The sequence below is a fragment of the Brachyhypopomus gauderio genome, chromosome 5, assembly GCF_052324685.1.
Source record: "Brachyhypopomus gauderio isolate BG-103 chromosome 5, BGAUD_0.2, whole genome shotgun sequence".
Classification (NCBI taxonomy): Eukaryota; Metazoa; Chordata; class Actinopteri; order Gymnotiformes; family Hypopomidae; genus Brachyhypopomus; species Brachyhypopomus gauderio.
Genome location: NC_135215.1, coordinates 5,518,408 through 5,538,775, shown reverse-complemented (window position 1 = coordinate 5,538,775; position 20,368 = coordinate 5,518,408). Strand labels below are relative to the sequence as shown.

Here is a 20,368-nt window from a genome sequence, read left to right as displayed (position 1 = left end):
GCTCTAAAAGAAATGTGTCTTTACAGCTGTCATCCTGAGGGGACTTTTATTATGAGACAACTGGGTGATTAAAATTGAGTGTTTATTTCCTAATGGTTTATATATGTCAAATATGGTTTGAGTGCAAAATTAAAACCGGTGAATTTTTAAAGAGGATGCAAACAAATTCGTGGGGGTTATGGACAGGAGAAAATGGGATGATAGGTAGTAGAATGATAGTGGGAGAAAGAACGAGAGAGAAAGAGGTAAATAATTCAGAGAAGAGGAATGCAAGTGCACAGAGAATGAGAGAGAGAGAGAGAGAGAGAGAGAGAGAGAGAGAGAGAGAGAGAGAACGAAAGCAAGGTGTTGAGTTGGTAGCTGGCGATGTTCGGAACAGGCGAGGATCCTGGGACTCTGTGCAGGCACCGTGGACCTGGTGCCAGAGAGCACATTCTTTGGCAGAGCGGCCGGCCGTCGTAAAGCGGCCCTGGAACACAATGTTCCCCAGCGCGTGCGCCAGGAGTCGCGGCCGCAAAAACAAGTTTCATGGTGGAAATGTCGCAGTAACCCTTCACATGTGTACCGGAGGGGGTGAAAGAAACACCCCAGGCCATTCCCCCTGAATACTCTGCGGTAACGGACGTACACTGTGGCCAGTGCGAACGCTAATATGAGTAAAAATGATTGGTCTAATGCCAAACGTGGGCGATGGACGTCCCCTTCAGTTTGCACTCGGTGTAACCCAGAGACCGTGTAACCTCTGTGGCCGAGAGTAGCGGAAGCATGGCTGAGTGTTGTTACTCCTGAGACGAGTTAAAGTTAATCATGTCAGGCCTTGATCATTTACACATGAAAGGGTAAGGCTAGGAACATGGACGTCTTGTTCGGGTCATGGTGTTCGAGGAATTCTTTTTTCATCGGTACAATTTGTCTGTTCACAAATGAAGGTCTCCCGAAGCCTCTTTTTGTCTTTGAACGATTTTCTCCTCGACCAGATGTAAATATGCACTTCCAGCATTTACCACAAGATGGTAGTGTGGGACCAGATCGTCTAATGTACCAGGCGATTAACTGAGTTTGTTTCAGAGTGCGCTGTTATCTTCAAGCTCCTGACATCATAACTAACAGTGACTCGTTGATGAGCACATGCTGATGAGTCATTCTCGAGCTGACTGAGAATAGGGTTTTTATTGTGTGAGTGTCTGTGTGTGTTTGGGTGTGAATGTGTACATGGGTGTTTGTGTAAGTGTGAACTGTGACGTCATTACCCCAAGCACAGGGACCTCTTAGCAGGAAGAGGCTTCTTAATGACTTCTTAATATCTGCATTAGGCCGGCTCAGTGCAAGTCAGGTGGAGTGAGAGGATCGTTGTAATGGCTGGTGTTGTTACAGTGTGCGTGGCCCCCGAGGGTGTCGCTGCAGGCTGCCCAGCCAGATAGGAGGCGTCTGGGAGGATGAAGGGTGGTTCCTGCTGGCCAGAGCAAGCCTGGGCCGGACGGGCTGAACCTGCATCCTGGAGGGTTGCTAGTCTGAGTCTGCTGTCAGCTGTCTGCCTTCTGCGTCTGTGGGCTGGTTGGGTCTGCCTCTCTGTCTGGCCGGATGTTCCATGCGCACACACCAGCTGACTCCTTGGCCCCTGTCTCTATCCTGTGAAGAAACACTCCAGGATTCTGTGGACGGGGCGCGTTGTGCTGACCGCAGGTCAGCCGACCGATGCAGTCCCTGACCGCAGGTCAGCTGACCAGCGAATGTCACCAATGTCGGGTCTAAAGTCAGGCCGCAGCTCTTGTACAGAGGAAGTCGTCATTCAGCTTCCTGTTAGTTTTTAAAAGATGGAAGCTGTGATATGCGGCCGGTAGATCTATGTTTTATCTAGACTGACACAGAACACCTATAAATATTATCTTATGCAGGGTTTAATAATAGTTTGTACCTGGAGCAGTGGGGGTTTTGAGGGTGGTAAGTGTTAGGCGTGTGTTAGTGTAAGGTGTCAGCTGCTTAAATGCTGATATGTTGCTATAGAAATGGGAAAGCAGACATGGGCTTTATAGAAAGCTGTAACTGCCTGCCATGCTGTGTGGTAGGAAAGCATTTAAGCATCTTTTCACCTCTGACTCACGTGTGTGTGTGAGCGTGTGTGCGCGCGCGCGTGTGTGTGTGTGTTTAAAATCAGATTTATTTTTCAGATTTTTCTGATGGTGAACAGCAAAGCAAACAAGTTTATGGTCGGTCACACACACACACACACACACACACACACACATGAACACACACAGAGTTGAGCTTCTTGTACAGATACTGAATCTAGCCACTGATGCTCTTCCCAGCACATTTGGGAATGATTCAGAAGGTGTAGTAGTACCTAGGCTGTGTGGTTATTAAAGCCCATAGCCAGTGCAGTTAAAATCACGCTGAATTCAAATATTCATAACACCCTGTGTTTTTGTGTCGTGCAAAATTATGTACAACTGCGTTCATGTCTCCATGGTAACAGATGAATAAACATTTGAAAGGAACCGGTTGGTAAAGAAGTCGCCTGTAGCCACAAGGACTATTATATGACAGTGTTATGTAATCATTTGGACAAAGAATGTTCTGGGCTGCACAATGTTGTGCTGCCATGTGAGGTGCTGAGCTCTGAAAGGTGTGAGAGGAAGGAGCCGGTGGAGGACCAGTTGGTGTGTGTGTATATGTGTGTTTGTGTATGTGTGTATGCATATGTATGTTCGTGTGTGTGCATTTGTGTTGGAAAAATTGCTGATCAAGGTTACACAGAGTTGAAGGGTCTTCATAATGAGCTCTGTGCCTCTGTGCCTCTGTATGGACATATGTTTGTAGCCAGTGTGTAAGGTGTGTGAGATTTCGACGTCAGCTGTTATACAGGTCCCTGAGATTAGGCTGATACTATATAGTACTTTCAGGAGAAGTAATATATACAAATATATGAAATAGAGAAAGAGTGTAAGTTCTCCTGACGAGTAGAATGTCAGGGGAAGTGTGTGTGAGTGAGTGGTCGTAATACTTGTCAGCTTGTCGACATGGCCATGCAGTACCCCCGAGCTCACCACGCCTTCGTGAACTTTGCTTCTGATGAACTGCAGTCAGAAGAGGATTACTGAGCTGACAGAAAAGCCCTGCCTTAAGACTGAGGCCAGTCCCGTTACGTAATACGCAGAATGACGCGGAAGATTAAAGCGATCTGATCCTCAAATTTATTTAACAAGGGTTAAATACACAGTTTGGAAATAATGGATATTCCAGAGGTGTGGACAGGAAAAGGGAGCTGTGCTGTCTGGACACGAACGCTTGGATCGAACTGTCAGATTCTGGGCTTTGGAATCTCATATTTGAAAGGATACGTGAGCAGAAGGGAGGAAGAAAGCAGGCGGACAGACAGACGGAGAAAAGGAAGAGCGGAAGGAATCAGGCGCTGCTGACGGCTCCACACACCACAGCTGGAGGGGCTAGGACTGTGAATGACGAACAAGAACGACGGAGGGAGAGAGAGAGAGAGTTGTGATTTAGGACGTGGTGAGTCAGGAGAGAGAGTTGCGAATCAGGAAAGGCTAAAACGTTTCCAGGGTCCGTGGTGAGGCCAGGGTGTACAACACACACACCGCAGGGATTAAGCGGTACGTTCCTGTGAGACGAGTCACATGGCTGCCGCATGAGCTCCTCCTCTACCTCCTCTGATCTGGCCACACAGTGGCGCCAGTGGCAATCCCATCCCTGTGTGTGTGTGTGTGTGTGTGTGTGTGTGTGTGTGTGTGTGTGTGTGTGTGTGTTTACCACTGGAGGTTTACCACTGGATTCTTGCATTGTGACTTGCTAAAGCACCTGCCACAGTGGCTAAAGTAGCGTTATCTGATCCATTTGACATAGAAGACGAGTGTGTATATGTGCTTGTGTGTATTTGTTGGTGTTTGCGTGTGTACGAGAGACAGAGAGAAAGAGACAGACAGACAGAGAGAGAGAGAGAGAAAGAGAGAGAGAGAGACAGAGAGCAAGTGCGTAAGTGGAATTCCCCTGTAATTGCATGCTCAATGTGAGTGATATCAGAAAGCTGCCTGACATGGACCTGCTGCAGGACAGATGTCTGTGAAGTGCCAGAGGTTTTTCCCACATCTGAGGTACTTGGGAAGGCTTTGTCATTGTGCTGCTCTGCTTGTACCTGTCAGCTCATTGTTTTTGAAAATCCAGCAAGCTAATTGTCCTTTGTAATTGTGTGTGTGTGTGTGTGTGTGTGTGTGTGTGTGTGTGTGTGTGTGTGTGTGTGTGTGTGTGTGTGTGTGTGTGTGTGTGTGCGCGCGTGTGTGTGTGTGTGTGTGTGTGTGAGTGTGTGTGTGTTTGTGGGAGAGAGAGAGAGAGAGAGAGAGAGAGAGAGAGAGAGAGAGAGAGAGAGAGAGAAAGTGAGAAACAGAGAATGTGGTCCACAGTCCATTTCGATTTACTGAAGCAGTAGTGTTTATCCTACAACTAGTTTGGGCAAAAAGCTTTTTAGATGATTATAAGTTTCAAGCTGCCAGCAGTAAAAAAAAAAAAAAAAAAAAACACATTTTTCTCTGAAACATCTGTTGCGGTGACATGTTGTTTTTGATTTTGCTCTGTCGCGGTGCATCCACTTCCACTGACTCCTCCTCATTCCTGCACACAAGCCGTGTGCGCTAGTCCACCACAGCACTGCGGCCTTCAGGCACCGCCGTGTGATTCATAGCGCCTGGATGCCGTGAAATGGCACCCCCTGGCGGTCGACGGGTAACACTGCAGTGACAGAGGAGTCTGTGCGTAATTGGCCGATGCGTGTAGCATTTACTGACAGACAGGGAACAAAAGGCGGGGAGAGAGAGGGAGAGGGGCTCGGGTTGAGAAAGGGAAAGTGAGTCAAGATACCTTACTTGTTGACTCACTTGGCTGGAAGCTGGAAGCAGATTGACTGAATGTGTCGTTTATGACTGTATTGCTTACACATTATGAGTTTGTGCACACACACACACACACACACACACACACACACACACACACACACACACACACACACACACACACACACACAGACTTGCAGTCTGAACAAGAGAGGCAGTTCATGATGTTCAGCTCCAGAGTGTGCTTGAAGGAGAAGTGCTAGGTTGAAGCTCTCCAATCTCTTCCTCTTCCCCTCCTCATCCGCTTCTCTCCGCCGCCGCGTGTCTTGCTCTCACGCTGTTGTTGTCAAATTGTCACGCCACCTAAGACAGACGGCCGCATGAGACAAGAGACGAGGAACCCTTCTGCTGGACGCCTGCGAGTCAGTTTCTTCCACCGGAGCCGTCTGTCCGGGGGGCTCGGCAGCGACGTGGCTCTGGAGGTGTGTCGACCTTCCTGAATCCACAGAAGGCTGCTGGAAGCGGAAGTTCTGTGTTGTCCAGGCTTTTTGGTATGTGTAGCTCACGCTTTTTACACGCTCTCGGGAGTCAAATGCTTTTGGAATGGTTGACAAGAAATAGGAGCTGTGTTATCTGTGGCAAGCTTCTTTCTGAAATCAAATGTTCACAGAAGGAGAGCACGCTGGATGTTCTTGATAATCAGATAATGAGATTTTCTTAGAACTAAGTATCCGGTGCAGTCTGAGTTGGGTTGAGTGCAGCTCTATTGGATAGAGGCTATAAATAAAGACATATATTTAGATCAGATTTTTTTGAATGGAGCAGTTTTGTGGTGGATGTACAAATCTCTCTGTGGCTCTTTCTTTCTCTCTCTCTCTCACTTTGTCTCTGTCTCTGTCTCTCTCTCTCTCTCTCTCTCTCTCTCTCTCTCTCTCTCTCTCTCTCTCTCTCTCTCTCTCTCTCTCTCTCTCGCTTATATGTGCTGCATGTACACACACTGCAGTGGTGATGATTGTATATGTAATGATGTTCAAGGTGCCCATGGATAAACTTTGGGAATAAATATGTGTGTGTGTGTGTGTGTGTGTGTGTGTGTGTGTGTGTGTGTGTGTGTGTGTGTGTGTGTGTGTGTGTGTGTGTGTGTGTGTGTATGACCTCATCGGCAGGGTGTGGTACGTATGCACCTTGCCCTAACCCATCGACTGGGCACTCTCATAAACCTTTATATCCTTCTCCCACACACATCCACCCACACACACAATCACTCTCTCTCTCTTTCTCACTCTCTCTCTCACACACACTCACAAACACACATGCGCGTGCAAAGCCTTTTGCATTAATGTACACCTGCTTGTTGTGCTGTGGTATGTGTGTGCGTGCGTTTTGTATTCTGTATGCGGAGCTGCTGATTCACTGGGCTTTGAAAAGTTCATCCTCGTTAGCGTTTTCGCAACCTGCTCCTTCATCACTCAGCGTCATCGCCACTGCTAATTAGCCTACGGCGCGTGCTGATGATGTCAGCCGTCCTGGAATGTTGGAATGTTTTAGGCTAGTCCACCAACAACCCCCCTCCACCACAACCACCACCAGCACCACCAGCCTTGTGAATTTCAGTATGAGTGTGGAATTCTGCACATCACATGACCAAAGTGACCGACTTAGTCTTTATTTCCCTGGATGAACAGAGAAAGATGACAAATAGTGAGAGTGAAAGTAAAAGAGAAAGGAGAAAGTTCTGGGTGAATTTGGTTCCATGGGTTGAGGGTGTGTGTGTGTGTGTGTGTGTGTGTGTGTGTGTGTGTGTGTGTGTGTGTGTGTGTGTGTGTGTGTGTGTGTGTGTGTGTGTGTGTGTGTGTGCTGATGGGGTCACCCAGGCGTGAGGGGTGAGGACACTTCCTGTCCTCCCTGGTGTCCAGGGCAACAGGCTTGGGAGCCACGGTTACAGTAACTGGGATGGCAATTGGCAGGATTGTGTGTGAGTGACTCGGCATTTAAACACCATGAAGCACTGACGTACAGGCGGCACCAGAGCCAGCAACCACCGGATGGACAGCAGGAGTGTGTGTGTGTGTGTGTGTGTGTGTGTGTGTGTGTGTGTGTGTGTGTGTGTGTGTGTGTGTGTGTGTGTGTGTGTGTGTGTGTGTGTGTGTGTGTGTGTGTGTGTGTGAAACTCTCCCTGACTGCCCAGGCTGCAGTATAAAACGCAAACCTCTCTTTACTATTCAGTTGTATGCGTAGCCTGACACTGCATGTGGAATTACAACACTCATACTGTGAGAATTCTCTGGACTACTGTGTGTGTTTGTGTGTGTCCATGTGTGCAATAGCACAAGTGAGTAAGACAGTGCCCAGTAGAGGGGTGGAGTTTAAGTGATTCTCTCTCTCTCTCTCTCCCTCTCTCTCTCCACTTTGGTGCCGTGTTTCTCTTTCATGGGTGTGTGCTTCCTTTCCTTTTTTTCATAAGTGTGTTTGTGAATGCGTTAGTGAAGTGTTCAGGAGGGCTTAGATAGACACACCCTATTTCAGAAAGAGATCTTCAAGCTTTCTCTTTCCCTCTCTCTCTCTCTCTCTCTCTCTCTCTCTCTCTCTCTCTCTCTCAGTTGAGAGTAATTGGCAGGCTGGATGCAGGTGCTTTGCTGGGTCGGAGTGTCTCAGGCAGTACCGGGACCGGGGTCCGTGTTCCGATGGGGAACACAGTGTGGTGCTGAGCGAGGTTCTGCGGTCTCGGCGAGGCCGTTGGTACAGGACCAGGTCTCGCGCCCTGCCAGGTATGTGCCCTGCCCCCTGAACCAGGAGGGAACAGACCTGGCTTACACTTCTGCATTTTATAGTTTGCTCTTCTGTGGGTGAAGAAGCGGATGCTTGTGAGCATGGAAGGTGTGTAGGTGCGTCAGGTGTGTGCCTTTGTGTTTGCATTAGTGTGAATATAACGATTCGGATGAAAAAGTCATACTTTGGTATTTATGATAAATACCTTTATATCGATATGAATGGTTAAGTATAGCAATATAGAATACTTGTTTTACCACAAAACTAGAAAGTGGATTTACAAAATATCTTGTTTACAGTGACAGAAAATGCCCTGTGTTACTTGTTATAGTAATACATATAACAATGCATATAAAAATAGTATTCTTGTTATGGTAAAACATAATGCAGAAGAAACAGGGGGTCTGTGCTTCTGACAACGCAAGCTGTGCGAGGAGTGGCCCACTACCTTCATGTAAAGGCCCGTGTCACGTCTGACGTCATCAACACTTTTCACTGCGTTGTATGTGAATCCTTTCATAGGACACTTGAAGTGACTCGTGAAAATTCATCTCGTTATCTCGTTCATTTGATTATACGCACAACGATATTAAATCACAGGTTTAAGCTATGAAAATGTATCTCAAACATTATTAGATATAGTATTGTAGTCCAAGGTTATGTAGCTATATATAAATATCGTAATTGACATATTTTAAGAAGGCAACCCCTACCAGTTCACAGATGTAGCCTGTACGTTCACACGGCAGAGAGGATTCCGTCCAAAATCCGACTGTTCAGTTTTATGGATGGTGTTTGGGTGGGGAGTTGTTAGCATTTATTTACTCTCATCGCTATTCATTATTTGTTATCACTCTTATCAATATTTTCAGTCATTCGTTCTAGCATTTCAAAGAGTAAAGGTTCTGGGTAGCTATGTTATTGGCTACACAGCATATCTGCCTCGATCATCAGCAAAAAAAGAAAAAATTGCGCGACATAGCTATTAATGCTATTGGGAGGGGAGACGCGACAAGTATAAACCTATCTCAGAGATTACGGCACACGCAGCGCAGTGTCCTAGTGCCTGTATATTAAAATTTTAATGGTCCAATGAAGGTAATTTGAAAACCAGGGCATTTCCTCACTTAAAAAAAAAACCCAGGACAGGACATGAAATACGGACATGTCCCGGGAAATACGGACGTTTGGTCACCCTAACAAAGCCGTCTGATTGGCCGGTTTTGTGCCCTGTGTTGCTTTAAATTGCTTTTAAAAAAGGCTCTACAGCCTTGTGCTCCATCTATATCGTATGTGTTCATATCGCGGTATAGATAAGTAAACGGTATATCATTCAGCCTTTGCATGTACATCAGGGTGAAACTGAGAGCTGAAAGTACGTCAGACAGAAGGTAACTGAATCTAGCTGGCTCAGACCCGTCCCACTGCAATGCTTTTCCATGCTCCAACACATTGTTGTGCTGCACATTGTACCTGATCAGGCGGTGTGTGTGTGTGTGTGTGTGTGTGTGTTTGTGTGTGTGTGTGTGAGTGTGTGTGTGTGTGTGTGTGCGTGCATGCGCATGTGCTTACCTGTTTGTGTATGATGTACGAGGGAGGGAAATGGAGAGAGTGATAAAAATAGGAATAGCCATGAAAGAGGAGAAGAAGGAAACAGTAAGAGGAAAGTGAGGTGCTGCAGGAGGAGAGAGCAACAGAGAGAGATAGACAGAATAAAAAGGAAAAAAAACGCAGGACAAAGGACAAAATTAGGACACTCTCTCTTTGACGTATGTCTAATGTGTGAACCACACCCCCTCTCTCCCATGTGCTCATGGGTAAACAGCAGTGAGCGTGTGTCAGCGTGAATGTGCGTGTGTTGTGTTTGTATGTGTGTCTGTGCGTGCATGCTTTCTGTTGTGCAGACAAACAATACCCCCGGGAAGACGAGGGAGAAGCATGTTCCGTGGAGCGAGGTGTGCTATTGAGTGAGGCTGGCTAGCTTTAGCCAAAGCGCGCTCACAGTAGGCGGGGGGGACAGAGCCGGCCGCGACGCCCTTCTCAGTGCGCTGGCGAGCAGCTGCTGCTTCACGTGACTGGCTGCGCGTGTTTGAGGCAGGGGCTGTGGAAATACACCGCACCACGCACCCTGGTGAGTCTGACTTACGCTATCAACTTCAGCCTCACCGTTGTGTCTGCTGTAGCTGTTAATTGCCTATGGGGTACATATGTAAACATGCATGTGAATGCTTGTGGGTTGATGTGTGCTTGGAGAATTGCTGTCGTAAGTCATGTTGTGGTTTGGCCAACCCACAGCGCGTGTGTATCTGAGTGTGTGTGTGTGTGTGTGTGTGTGTGTGTGTGTGTGTGTGTGTGTGTGTGTGTGAGACTGCATAACTGGGCGGCCCCCCTCTGTTGCTTATGCTCGTCAGGCCAGGAACGGGTTTGGTTTGTTTCACGGTTCCCTCAGGACCGGCACAGTTCACCAAAACCATGACATCATTGTTCTCAGGCCATGGGTCGACAGGCCAGTTTCTGTCACCTGTGTCTGAAACGAGCAGAGACACCAACTCTTGCCCCGCCCACATGCTCATCTTATGGCCAGGAACACTGCCTTCTGATTGGTGCTCTTCAGTTTGGGATTGTGCTTTTCCTGTTGTACGCTGGCCTCTATGACGATCATTATTATTATTATTTCTCACAACAGATACATGTTTGGTGTGTAATGAGCTAATGTGCATCAAATGTATACATGAGGTGCAGATACATGTTGCACCAGACTGGATTGTGATGTGGGTGTTTGTGTGGAAGGGCCATGTCGTTCTTGGTGGGCGTCGTGCTGATACTTTCCCTGAAAGCTTGATTCGCTTTTTAGCACTAGCAATAACTAGCCATGTCTCTACCACTCTGTCGCTCCTTGGTGACTGGTGTGGGTGGATAAATGTCATGAAACTAGTTTCATTCCAACATGTCCTCCAAGATGAAGATGTGGAGGTTCACAGAGTACTCTGTGTTCTGGAGTCTCCAGCCACTAAACGGATGTATGTCCTTGAATTTATTACAACACGGAGAGACACAGGATCCGCTTTGTACAGTTATTGATTTTAAGGGTGACGGACACTCCTTGAATAACGCAGGCAGACTGTAAAGATACCGATGTAAGACATCAAAGAGATGAGAATTGGCATGGGGCCATTGTGCGCTGAGGAGGAACTAATCACATTGGGAAAGGTGGGGAGAGATGGAAGACAATTAGACGGCACAGGGGAGTCATCACTAATGCACAGAAGACGTATCGCATTGATTCACAGCGGCTGACGATTATGCTGTGTTATGCTGGAAGGCACATTTGGGATTTTGTGTTTTAGTTCATGTATTTGACGTGGCATTGGAGTACACTGGGACGGCCTGTGAGAGCACATGAGATAATTAACTTGTTCTGCAACATCACAGCCATCCTTTGTGCTGTTCCTCGAATTCTGGAGGCCTCGTTCTATGAATTGTTGCCCAGAGCCAGTTAAATGTGGCTGACTGGGTTTTCATAGTGAGACTGTAGCCACCTTATCAACCCAGTGGCTGTATGTGCATGACTGATGTTATTAGGTGATAGTAATTCGGTTCGATATTCTCCAAGCAAAGTGTAAAATTAACTTGAATCATTAACTGTTAAACACACACTCACGCATATGCATGCTCACTGCAATCTCTTGGTTTCAGTGATCTCACACGCAGGATTATGACTGCATGGGCTTTGAGGCTGGATCTTAGCTCTTTCCTCCCAGCTCTCTCTCTCTCTCTCTCACACACACACACACACACACACACACACACACACACACACACACACATCTTGGTGTCTTTAGAAGACTTATGCACATATAATACAGTTCAGTCACTGTTGAGTCATGTAGCTTCAACTACGTCACGATTCCAGACAGGAGAGCAGTATTTACTGTAAGTCTCCCTTTTTCCTCAGTCGTTTAGGTTTTTGGGAAGTGATTCTGGCTGGCGGCCAAGCAGCACCCTGCCTGAGGAATTTCTTCTTTATGAATCATGTTGGTGGTTAGCTGAAAGCCCAAGAACCCACGCTACTCACATGCCGTCGGAGGTGGGTGGGCCGGCCGCCAAGGCCCGCCCCCCCGAGCCTCACATTTGTGGCCACTGTATTATTATTATTATTATTATTTATTTATGATTAACTGTCGGTGGAGGTCGATGCACTGACAGACGGAGCGACGGAAGGAACTGCTTGTTGGCTGACTCCGAGGAAATGAGGCTGTGTGCTAGTGTGCTGAAATTCAAAGCAAATGGAGCTGATCTAAATAGTCTTTGAAAGAAATGTAAATGATAAACGCTAGGAGAAGCAGTCATGGATGGACACCCAAACACACCAATGGTAGTGTGGAGGAGAAGAGAGTGTCAAACGGCACCTCTACACATGGACTCTTTCTTGGGATTTACCAATCACAATGTAGTCTGCTGTTGTTCTGGGTTCATACTGTCATTGACGTCAGCCGGCCATGATCAGGTGGCGGGTGGGAAAATTGGGATGTCCAGGAGGCAGGTGAGGTGTCCAAGGGGCTCGGCTAGAGTGGGGCACGTTTGGATTCACACGCGGGTTCTGATAGGGGACTGCTCGGAACAGCACGTTGTCGGCCTTGTGAATGCTTTGTGTATAAACTAGAGACGCACTCATAAGAGAGAGGAAAAGAGAGAGAGAGAGAGAGAGAGAGAGAGAGGTGGTGAGAGATATGAGTGTAGCCTTTACACATCATATCCCCTCTAGCGCTGGACTAGTGTCATACTGAGACCCTGCACAATAGCACTGCCCTCAGGACATGTGTGTCATAAAGGAAGAGATAGCACACACAGATCCACTCACGATCTCGGTCTGCTTCGTGGAACTGCTTTCTTTTCTTGCTCTCTCTCCCTCTAACTCTGCCCATCTCTCTCTCTCCTCTCTCTGTTGTTTCACACTGCACTGATATGCTGGGTGTTTTCTCTGGCTCTCCATGGCGAGCTCCCCTCCACTTAGATCGAAGCGTTTATCTCTGGTGGTTCTCTCGTGTTTGTGTCACACTGTGTGGGCAGAAGTGGTCCAGAGTTCAGCCTCTTCCTGTAAAAGCATCAAAGGAACCAGCCAGATGTTTCAAATTCCCAAGCGAGGTTGCCAAGAATTCCATAGAAATTGTTCAGCAAAAGCATGCCTAGGACGGAAAGTGTCTCAGACCCTCAGGGCCAAGCGCTTGAAAAAATATTTACCTAATAATAATGAGGAAACAACAGGTGGGGTTTCAGTGGGATTTGAGTGAGGGGTTTCAGTGGGACTGAATGGGGGGTTTCAGTGGGACTGAGTGGGGGGTTTCAGTGGGACTGAGTGGGGGGTTTCAGTGGGACTGAATGGGGGGTTTCAGTGGGACTGAGTGGGGGGTTTCAGTGGGACTGAATGGGGGGGTTTCAGTGGGATTGAGTGGGGGGTTTCAGTGGGACTGAATGGGGGGGGGGTTTCAGTGGGATTGAGTCAGGGAGTTTCAGGTCCGTATGACGCATGTTTATGCTGTGTAGTTCAATGTGTGTACAGGGCTGTACATTTTCTGGTAAAATCATGCGTTTGTGGGTCTGCACTGGTTGTTCCATTAAAACAGATAGAAGGCTGTTTCATTAAAAAAAGAAAAATCGCCAGCTCTTTGGGGTGATAAATATGTTCTAGAGGGAAGCTTAATTAGTGAGCATGTGTGGGTAGCTCGCTATATTCTTCACTCCCCATGGTCCATACGTGAACCCAGTGGCACATTAACACTTGGCTCAGATTGCTGCTTTTGGCCATGATTGATGTTCCCCATAATGTTTCGACACCATAGGCAAACCCCAAGACCTCTAGAGGCACACAGAACATGGGGGGGGGGCTTTCCCAGCTAGAACCACAGGAACCTTGCTGATGCACATTACGACCACATGCGCGTTAGAACCACATCAGAAGACCACGTGCTTCTGGTTCCTGTCTAATCACACTAGGCGGCCGAACATCTCATAGTTTCGAGCTTAGTTAAACTTTCAGCCATGGCGAACAGCGTTTGCTTTAATACCCTTGATTTTATTTCCTTAGACTCTCTAATTAATAAAACTAAGGTTTTATGAAACAGGTAAATGCCAGTTTTCTAAGTGGGTTTGTTATGTCATCGGGAGTGGTCAGCTGAACAGCCTCGCAAAACAGTACAGAGTCATCAAAACAAGGATGTCTATATATTGCACAGTGAATGTGACCTTTTGAATGTGAAATATCTTAAATTATTTTTTATTACCTTACTTATTATTACTTAGTTTGATAAGTAATTAATAATTCTCATTACAGTGACATTAAAGAAATTCTAATTCTTATTCTAATTGGAGGTTCTGTTTAAGGTTGCACCCCTGCCAGTGTTTATCCAGCTCAGATCTGCGGGCTTGGCCGGACCTCCGTCCTGCATCTCGTCTGCACAGACGGGGGAAGTCGCGGACGTGCTGCAGACATTGTGCACAGGGTGCAGTCCGCATGGCCCGTGCTTGTGGAAGCGAAACCGATGTGCATGCATGTAAAACATGAAACGGGAGCAGCTCGGAAATCGGAGAGAAAATGTCAAGGAAACAAAGACGGGTCTTCCACCGTCACCAAAACCCAGCTGACCTTTCAGACACTGACCGATTGTTTTTCATTATAAATATGGTTATGTAGTGGTGTTTACTGCTCACAACGTTTCAAGGCCTGGGTTTTGATACACTTGCTGTGATATTGCACACTTGCACACATCATGATTTTATTGAGTCCAGGCGCTCAAAGATTTAGATGATCTATGATTATCTATTATCCAATGAATGCTAAGGTTATCTATTGCTGACTATGACGTAGACTGCTTAGTGCAATTACTGTGAGTGCAGGCCGATGTCACGGTATTGGACGTTCCCAAAGCCTACGGTGTTAATGGGGTTCTGACATGTCGAGGCAGTCCAGCTAACTGCTGGACTACGTGGGATCGGGCGCACAGGAGGAGTCTTTATAGAGCAGTGTTTGAGCCTTGACTTTGACACACCGCCATTATCTCTGCTGTCATACACACTATGTGCCTCCACGCACACACACACACGCACAGCTGCGTTAAAGCCCTCCCCTGTCAGAAATGATGGGTTTTATTAGGTGTGTGGGCGACATCATGAGCCCTGAGCTCTTTGCGGAGAGGAGACCAGTAGACCCCCTTTGCCACAGGCCTCTGCTCTGAAGCGTTCTTCTCTGGCCTGATCTACCAGGCGTTTTGCCTGGTTTCTATTTGTGTTATAGGCTTGTTTTGAAGGATCTTGGTAAGGGCGTGTTGGTTTGCTGATTTTAGTGGAGCTGTTGTGTCACTGGGAAGATCTGTTTTGATGACTCTTATTTTGGCATTTAGTGAGTTGTGTTTGGGTTTGTCGCTGCAGCTCTTCAGACGACCAGAGCCGGCCTGGCTGGGCTGACCCGGTGGTTCTGCTCTCTATGAAGCAGCTGTTTGTCCTTCAGTTGCACTGAGCATCTCCTGGCTGCCTTACTGGAACCTCCATGTTTAATGACTGCTCCCACTTACAGGAATAACACACAGCTCAGACATTGGACAGGGCCACTAGGGGTTTGTGTGGGTGTGTGGGTGGTGTTGGTGTGTGTGTGTGTGTTTGTCTGTCCATGTGTGAAAGATTAATTTTTGCTCTGCATCACATTCGGGTAACTTGCGCTGTGGGCTAATTAGGTGCTTTTAATAACAATAATAAAAAGAAATGCACTCTTACCTTTTCTGACTCAGATATGAGTCACACTCTGTTAACGTATGATATATTTAGCTTTATTGACCTCCTCCGACCCCACCCTACACAGTTCCTCTCTGTCTTTCACAAAAGCACTCGATGTGGTGTCACGACTCTCCAGGCAGTCTTCGTTCGGGTATTTGATTGGTTCCTCTTTGTAAACATGCTGGAGCTGGATAATAGAGCTTCTCATAATAAGCACGAAAGAGTTGTGGGCAGTGGAAGAAGCCTTGTGGGCCAGAGCAGTGCCTAATATGTTCTATTAAGCCATTGATAAGAATCTCATGATTCACTAGCCCTCAAGTAGATAACGAACTCCAAAACTCTGAAACTCACACACAAACATACAGGTGCGCATGCACATATGGGTGGGTAATTATATACAGGGCAGGATAACCTTGTGTGCGTGTGTGTGTGTGTGTGTGTGTGTGTGTGTGTGTGTGTGTGTGTGTGTGTGTGTGTGTGTGTGCGTGTGCGTGTGTACATGTGAGAGTCAAGTACCTGCAGTGTGAGTAATGCTTCCTCTTCAGGGAGGAACATATCCTCCTCACCTTCTCCTCATCCATCCTCAATTGCTTATTTGTCCTTGACATGTACAGATGGGCTTTACGGACCTCCCTATCTCCTGCTATCCCTCTCAGCATCTGCTCAGTGGATCCAGGGAACTCATTTCGCCAGTGGGGGCCATGCCACCTCACTCTCGCTGAAAAGTCGGACCAAACGGAGGCAACTGGAAGGTTGGTGGTACTGATCCGTATGTGTGTGCGTGTGTGTGTGTGTGTGTGTGCATGCATGTGTGTGGGTTGGGGTCTGTGTCTGTCTCTGCATGTCATTTCCTGGGGGAGAATGAAAGGGGAAGTGGAATGACTTGGTGTTGGGAACAACACCTCCATGGTTGGCCTTTCACACACACACACACACACACACACACACACACACACACACACTAAGATGTGTGTCTATATTTAGTCAGTCAGTGCTACTCTGCACTGTTGTAGCTTGTTACATACTGGTGTCGTTGCCATGGCTTTATCTGAGGTTTCAAACGGCAACACTGCCCTCGTTTTATGTCTGACAGAACTGCAAACATTGCAGCTTCCTGATTTCCCAGTAGGATTTAGTAAGAGTTTATCCACATCATCGGATACCACAGGCTATTCAACAGCTCTATTCTGGCAGGACTTTAATACAGTTTATTTACTATTCTGCTCAATTCCCCAGTCCTGTCATGTCCGTGTCCTGTGTTCCTTGGCTCATGCTAGCCTTAGGGCTGTTTACCTGCTCTTACATGTGACCCACAGTTTGAAGTTTTCATTCCGGGAGTTGATAACAGCAGCGTTCAGGAGAGCCTCCGGGGTGAGGAGGGTGAGGGGGTGAGGGGTGTGGGGGCGGTGGCCCTCGTACCGCTTCAGAGATGGGGTGCGCTCGTATGTTGCCACAAAGGGGTGAAAGTGGGGCTTGATGTCGCACCTGGAGGTGAGCTGGCAGGCAACAGCGGTTTAGCGCCGGAGAGACGTGATGGAGAAGCCATGGGGCGGCGGCTCCGTTGCTAACGTGCCTGTAGGCGTCGGGCGGCTCGGCGTGGCACTGGAGCGGCTGGAGCCGCTGTTGGGCTGCTCGTTTGGTTAGACTGTCACTTTAAAAACTGTCGTAATGTCAGCTGTGGCTGAACGGCACCGTAGCACTTGGATCTGCGTAAGCGAACAGAATGACTGCCGAAGAGCTCAGAAGATCTCCCCACCCTGGAATTGTTCCCACCAAATCAACGAGTGCTGAAGAGAGAGGTGTAACAGTAGCTTAGTACTGGAGTTTCACTAGAAAACGATAATTCACGCATGGGTGAATCTGGAACACAGCCTGAACACTTCCTCAGAGAGCCACAGGGCTGCTTACGCACCATTGAACACACAGGAGACTAGATGGCACACTAGTGCTATGTAAAACCGGCCCCCTGGTCACCACAGCAGGGCTGTAAGCAGAAGCGACCAGGACATGAAGCTGGAGAGTTAACCAGCTGCTGAACAAAGTCCAGGCCCACCAGCAGAGGGCAGCATTCTGCGTTGAAAGTGGACACCATGTCAAGAGCTTTGTGTGACTCATCATTTCCAGGTATTGGCTGTGGCCTTCAGGAAGGTGCTGACGTACTTCTTCCACACCTGTGAGTGGAGCGCGCAGTCCCCCCGACCAGCCCAAAGAGACTAAAATATGTTCTGTGACTCTTATAATCATTCAACAACAACGACAACAAAAGCAAAATCAGAAACCAGACCCGAATGACATCAGCACTCAGGGACACACCGTGGTGACTGTGGTGTTCGTTTACATGGAGACAAGCACTTCCTGTTAAAGTGGGCTACCTACTACCACGACCTTTCTCCTTCCCTTTCATAGCATGAACATGAAAACATCAAACACAAGTGTCAATAGAAACATTAACCCTCACCACCTGTAATTTTTTAATTACTATTATTATATTACTTTCACATTTCAGAGGTCAAGAAGACACAACGCTGTGTTAAGGAGGTTGGTTTTTTGAGATCACATTTGAGTTTATGTAGTACTATAGTATAAGCTTGGTTTGTTTGCTTTTCGCAGCACAGGATGTGACCCTACCTTACTGGTGAAGAGAATTAGTTCCCCTTGAAGCCTCCATATGAACTCAGTAGGCTAAACACTGAATTTCTACATGGAGAGTACCCTCTGGAAGCTTCACATTTGTTAGTATCTGCATCTGAATCTAAGGTTGAAATTAAGCTTGAGAATGATGCTATAAAAATGTAAGCCTCAGTCATCATGGACCCATGTGATCCGCTTCCAGTCCTGTTGTGAAAAGTCTTCTCCCAGATGCTGGTTTCAAATGGTGGTTTAGATGTGTTCTGCCAGTGTCTAGCACCATCTGAAATCAGTGTTCTTGAAGAAGGACAGCGCCCAGCATGGATCATACAAGTCCCCTGCTCCACAATACGTTTAAAAAACATCAAAACATTTACCATGGTAACATTGTTGCTTACAATACGATCACAGCTCAGCTCCACCACAGCCCAAGGCACCTACTGATTAAATTACTTCGGTTTATTGTCAACAGAGTCACTTCCTGTATAAGTTTGTATAGCGATGAAGGTTTGTGTTGTATCCTGTGAGCATAGCAATGTGGGCCTGTGAGGAGAGAGCTGTCTCTCCTTCACTCTCTCTCTCTCTCTCGCTGCCCCTCCCCCCACTTCCTCCCCACCAAACGATGACTGATTTCCTTTGGTGCTTAGAGTCCTGCATAGCTTCTAGCACCATTTGAAATCGGTTATAATGCCTGGGGATCAATTCTTCAGTCTCCCGTTCACCTAAGCGAGTCCCTCCTTCCTAGGAATTGTTTATTAAGTTCTACAGACCCGGTATGAGTCAAGTTTAGACCTGCCTAAATCGTCTACTCAGACACTGAGTTGCTTGTGTAAATAAAGTTGCTGTGTCCACTGCATAGTTGAAGTTATATTGCCCTCTGCTGTCTGAAATGCAGCATTATACAATCCAATAAAGTACAGTACTCATCATATTTTGTAAATACTGCTTTCTTAACCTAATGTCTGCACAATAGAAAAGAGAATCTTACTGGTTAAGATATATGAAAAACATCTGTTAAAGACTAAAAACTGTGAATTGAGAAATGTCTGGGCTCCCACAAAAATAAAAAATAAGGATGCAGGAATGAAGGTATGTTTTTTTTCTGAAAGTGAAATACTATATTTATAGGATGACATTACCAAAATTATGTGTGCCAGAGTAATAGATCACTAAGGAATCATTTAGGCTTTATTTTTGTTATGGAAGCCAGATCTTTGTGCTGTCCTGAAACTGATGCAGTGTTACTTATGAATCCACTCTTCCATTTACATGATGTCTGAATTATTTCAGAAGTTTATAAAAGCTATTCTATAATATGCTATTCCATTTAGATTAGAATCACAAATGAACTTTGTGTTAAAAAGCTGCTGTGGCACCAGAAACAATAGATTGTATTTAAATATGACATCATAAAATTGTGACGGGTAGGGTGAGCGAAAATAAATGGAAGCGATCACGCCAAGTCTCAGGGAAATAGGATGGTTTAATATGTAAAGTGCGCAAACCAAAACCCGTGAACTGATCTGAATTAAGGATATAATAACCAGCGGTCAACTGGTACAAAGACAAGACATATATAGACGAACAAACGACCCTCAGGTGAGACGGATCGCGGGCTCCGCCCACCTGAGGGACGAACACAACACCACACCCACAGGACAAGCTGCTGCTGTAGACGGGGGCGACCAGTAGGGGGCCGCCGTACCGTGACAAAAATTAGAAAGGTATTACATTGATTAGCATGCACAGCTCTTGGACTGTGCAACCATCTGTGAGTTTGCTAAAGCACTTGCATGAAATAACTGGAATAGCCAAATACTCCAGGTTTAAGAATGGAACTGCATTGAATATGTTGCGTGTTTATACAGTGGAGAGCTAAATTGATGTCTAATCTCGACGGCATGTTGCGGAGAAAGACAGGAGAGACTCATCTTGCTTACCTGTCTGAGAACGAGTTGTGTCCAACTGCAGAGGAAATTTACGAGAAAACCAAAGGTGGGTCTAAGCTTTTCATTAACCCAGAAGCAACACTCTGGTGTGTTCTTGTTTTGTGATATGTGGATAAATGAGTTATGCAGACATTTTGACAGAATTACATAGTCTTAACTAAATGAAAATTAATGCTCTTTTGAGAGTTTGGGACTCTGGAGAGGTCTGGGACATTCTAAGGAAAAAGTCATAGTTGAAACTGGCCCGCTTTGACACATCAAATGCAGCACAAGCACAACTTAAGGTGTGCTGTTCAGAGAGAGCATAGCTGACGTCTAAGTGCTTCTGGGCCTGCAGCTGGAACAATGTCATTTGCTCCTCCATCTGTGAAACTGTCATATTATGAAATGCACGTCTCACAAAGCTTCGGT

At 46.7% G+C, this 20,368-nt stretch overlaps 1 long non-coding RNA gene across 1 annotated transcript; it reads left to right on the top strand.

Annotated features, from left to right (window-relative positions):
* Positions 1-7,361: 7,361 nt before the first annotated feature.
* On the top strand, positions 7,362-16,347 carry LOC143514235 (uncharacterized). The gene is made up of 3 exons (XR_013130805.1): positions 7,362-7,612; positions 9,208-9,744; positions 15,995-16,347. It is a non-coding gene; the product is annotated as an uncharacterized LOC143514235 (long non-coding RNA).
* The last annotated feature ends 4,021 nt before the right edge of the window (positions 16,348-20,368 follow it).